Source organism: Coenobita brevimanus, chromosome 112 (genome assembly GCF_032717465.1).
Source record: "Coenobita brevimanus isolate Jiangsu-jjx chromosome 112, ASM3271746v2, whole genome shotgun sequence".
Taxonomy (NCBI): Eukaryota; Metazoa; Arthropoda; class Malacostraca; order Decapoda; family Coenobitidae; genus Coenobita; species Coenobita brevimanus.
The window spans coordinates 31,301,785-31,306,655 of record NC_137065.1 but is presented as its reverse complement, the minus strand read 5'-3'; positions in this window follow the sequence as shown (position 1 = coordinate 31,306,655).

Here is a 4,871-nt window from a genome sequence, read left to right as displayed (position 1 = left end):
TGTTGCTGATATTGTGGCCCCAGACACATCTGAATGTGAACTCGGTTACTGAAGCTGCCCTTCTTCTGCAGCCTACCATCTTCCTTTCGATGATAAGGAAGAGCGTAGAAGACGTCTGCATAACTGGGCAGCGGAGCCATCGGTTAAATCGATGCCAGTGTGAGAAGATGTCCTTCTCCAGCACCACCGAAAATTGGGCCATTGGAAGAATGGTACCCACATATGGAAATGTTGATTTCCATGTGTGTATATTTCCTGCATGCAGTACTAGCCATACAGAAAGGGAATTACAGCAGACAGATGTTGGGATGTGTGATCATTGAATAAACAATGAAAATTTCATCTGGTGTGTTCCTCTATACATATCCTTAGTTGTGGTGGAAATGTACCAGTGATGTTATAATGGCTGGGAGAAGGAGGGATGTGAGAAGACAGGAAGAAATCATTAGGATGGAAGTTGTGGAAGCAATGAAGAAAGTCAAAATGGGGAAAGCCCCAGGAATTGATGGAGTGTGTGGTGAAATGCTGAAGCATGGGGGAGAGATAGTTGTAGAATGGATGTGGAAGGTGTGAAGATTGGCCCGGGAGGAAGGTAGAGTCCCGGATGATTGGAAGTCAGGTATAATTATTCTCTTGTACGAAGGAAAAGGGGGAAAAAAGAAGTGTGTGGTAATCATAGGGGCATTTGTCTTCTTAGTGTAATAGGAAAAGTGTATGGTAGGATACATATTGACAGAGTTAGGAAAAAAAACAGAGAAATTAGTTGGAGAAGATCAGGGAGGTTTTAGGAAGGGAGGAGGTTGTGTATATCAGACATTCATTTTTGGGGGAGGCGATAGCTCAGTCGGTAGAGCAGTGGCTTGCAGTCCTACCGGATCCAGGTTCAAATCTCCGCTGGGGCAAATAACAGTTTAAGGATTTGAATTTAATAAATGCAGACTTTACTGATCTACCCGCCGACATGTCGTAAAAATACCTCCGGTAATACCAGTACACAAGTCCTGTATGAGACAGCCCTAGCATGTATTCAATATGGACGGTGGGTGTTAGCGCCGAAGTGGTTACATGTAGAGGTGTATGGTATGTAGGAGGACTACTGGGCCTTGGGATCAGGCTGGGAAGCCTATGCCCAGAGTCGGACACATTAAAGAAAGAAAGAAAAAAGATCCTTAATGGAAAAGTTTCTAGAGAAGGGAAAGAAGTTGTATGCAGCCTTCATGGATTTGGAGAAAGCATATCACAGGGTGGATAGACAAAGATTGTGGCAAGTATTAAGAATATATGGAATAGATGGGAAGTTGTTGAATGCTGTGAAGAGTATGTATGAGGGTGCTTAGGCTGCAGTGCGTATGCATAGTGAACTGATTGAAATTTTCTTCTTGAAGGTTGAATTGAAACAGGGATGTGTCATGTCACCATGGTTGTTCAACCTGTATATGGATGGGGATATAAAAGAGATACAAGCTAGGACAGTGGATGTTGGAGTGGCCCTAGTGAGAGAGGGCAGTGTTTGTAAACTCCCTATACTGTTGTCTGCAGATGATACTGTGTTGATAAGTGAAGACGAAGGGGAACTGCAAGCCTTGGTGGATGAGTTTGGGAAAGTGTGTAAGAAATGGTATCTAAAGGTGAATGCTGGGAAGAGTAAAGTTATGGTCTTCGAGAGAAGTGAAGTCAGTGAACATACAGTGAGGATGGATGAGAAAGAAATGGAAAATGTGAGTGCGTTTAAGTATTTGGGCAGTGTGATGAATAAGGATGGAAATTTGGAGGATGAAGTGCTCGAAAGGGTACAACAAAGAAGAAAGGTTGTTGGTTCCCTGAAAGCAGTGATAAGAAACAGGGAAGTGAGCATGGAATTGAAAAAGTTACTACATGACAGTATTGTGATACCAACTCTAACTTTTTTTTTTAATGTGTCTGACTCTGGCCATAGGTTTCACAAACTGCTCCCAAGGCCCAGTAGTCCACCTACATTCCATATACCTCTACATGTCACCACTTCGGCGCTAATACCCACCGTCCATATTGAATACATGCTAGGTCGGTCTCATAAAGGACTGGTGTATTGGTATTAGCGGGGGTATTTTTATGAAATAGGAGGTCTTCTGGTAGATCAGTAAGGTCTGTTTTTGTGAAATTCAAACCCTTAAACTGTTCCCTGCCACAGCGGGGATTTGAACCTCTGTCCGGTAGGACTGCAGGCCACCTCTCTACCGACTAAGCCACCGCCTCCCCCCTTAACTTATGGAAGTGAAGCTTGGACCTTGTTGGAGGGACAGAAGTCAAGAGTGAGAGCAGTGGAAATGAGTTATTTAAGAGGAGCCTGTGGAGTCACATGGAGAGACAGGCTGACAAATGAGGATATAAAGGAGGGTTGTGGTGTGGATGTGAATGTGACAGGAAGCGTTGGGAGAAACACACTGAGGTGGTTTGGCCATGTGGAGAGGATGGAGGGTGAGAGACTGACGAGGAGAGTGTATGTGAGTGAGGTGAAAGGGGGAGAGGGAGGGGGAGGCGAGGATGAGATGGAGGGATGGAGTGGAGAGGTATATGAGGGAGGGGGGTATGAGTTGGGAGCAGGACAGTGAAATGGTGGGAGGCAGGGTGACGTGGAGGCGATTTGTTTGTGGCCACCCTGTACGAGATTCAGGCGTCTGGCAATAGATTGTAAAATTTAATTGCTCTGTCACTTAAAATTCATGCCTAATGAAAAAAAAAAAAATCGAATTCAGCGTAAAAATTACTATAAGGTCTACTTATTTTAGTTAGTGGAAGAAAAAAAAGGTCATAATTTTGTTTATCAGTGTAATTGTTCCAAGTATCCAAATACTGGGAATGCTTCAGTTTCCATACGAGCAGTAGCAGATATTTGTCAGAGCCTGGTTGCCTTGTGGTCCTAAATTTTGCTAGTACAAGTTACTGATGCCATGTGCGCTTGGGAGTGCAGAGTTCATTGTGTCCTTGTAATGTTACGTGTCTGGAGTGAAGAGGGTCGCGTTTAATAATTGCTTATTTTAAAATGGTTGTTTTTCAGACTCACTGCATGTTGTTTTTAAGGTAGACATGAAGGACATACATTATTAACCATCCGGTCTGACTTAAGTATTTTTGTATTAAAGGACATGTTATAGGAAAACTTTATATTTTCATAGCGATGAGGTAAAAACTCTTTCCTCCATTTTTTTGTATTTCTTTGTCCATATTTTTTTTTTTTTTTTTTTAGCTGCTTGCACATCGTTATATATTATCCTATGCTGATCTTTATATGGTTGTGTGATATACACTTCTGAATATCAATGTGCATGGAAATGCCAATGCTGTAAAAAATATTTTTATAATTTTCTGGGGGATGGGGTAGGATAGAGGCTTACATTTTCCTTCATTAAAATTTGTCCAAGGCACCTGGGACTTTTATTATGCACAGGTTTGTCCTGCTTTCAGTCCTCTGTCAAAACTACAAACAGAATAAAAATTCCTCTAATAGTTTTTTTTTTTTTCCAGAATTTTATAGACAATATTACTTTTGACTTTCGGGTGCTCAAATTTTTTTTCGTTTATAATGTCAGGTTACTGTTAAAAAACTCTAACTCTCTATTGCCACACGCCTTAATCCCTTATACAGGGTGGCCACAAACAAATCGCCTCCACGTCACCCTGTCCCTCGCCATTTCACTGCCGTGCTCCCAATTCACACACCCCTTTCTCATATACCCCTCCACTCCATTCCTCCATCTCATCTTTGGCCTTCCTCTCCCTCGCTCCTCCTCCACCTCACTCACACTCTCCTCGTCAGTCTCTCACTCTCCATCCTCTCCACATGGCCAAACCACCTCAGTGTGTTTCTCCTAACGTTTCCTATCACATCCACATCCACACCACAACACTTCTTCACATCCTCATTTGGCAGTCTGTCTCTCCATGTGACTCCACAGGCTCCTCTCAAATAACTCATTTCTACTGCTCTCACTCTTGACTTGTGTCCCTCCAACAACGTTCAAGCTTCACTTCCATACGTTAGAGTTGGTATCACAATACTGTCATGTAATAACTTTCTCACTTCCATGCTCACTTCCCTGTTTCTTATCACTGCCTTCAAGGAACCAGCAACCTTTCTTCCTTGTTGTACCCTTTCAAGCACTTCACCTTCCAACTTCCATCCTTACTCATCACACTACCCAAATACTTAAACGTACTCACATTTTCCATTTCCTCCTCATCCAACCTCACTGTACATTCACTGACTTCACCTCTTTCGAAGACCATATATTTACTCTTCCCTACATTCATTTTTAGATTCCGTTTTACACACTCTCCCAAACTTATCCACCGAGCCTTCCAGCTTCCCTTCGTCTTCACTTAACAACACCGTATCATCTGCAAATAACAGTATAGGGGGTTTCCAAACACTGCCCTCTCTCATTAGGGCCACTCCAACATCCACTGTTCTAGCTTGTATCTCTTTTATAACGCCATCCATATACAGGTTGAACAACCATGGAGACATGACACATTCCTGTTTCAACCCAACCTTCAAATGGAAAAACTCACTCAGTTCACTGCCTACACGCACTGCACCCTTAGCACCCTCATACATACTCTTCACAGCATTCAGCAACTTCCCATCTACTCCATATATTCTTAATACTTTCCACAATCCTTGTCTATCTACCCTGTCATATGCTTTCTTCAAATCCATGAAGGCCGCATAAAACTTATTTCCCTTCTCTAGAAACTTTTCTCCTATAGATCTATGAATAAATATCTGATGTACACAACCTCTTCCCTTCCTAAAGCCTCCCTATTCTTCTCCAACTAATTCCTCTGTTATTTCCCTAACTCTGTCAATAAGTATTCAAAAATTACATTTA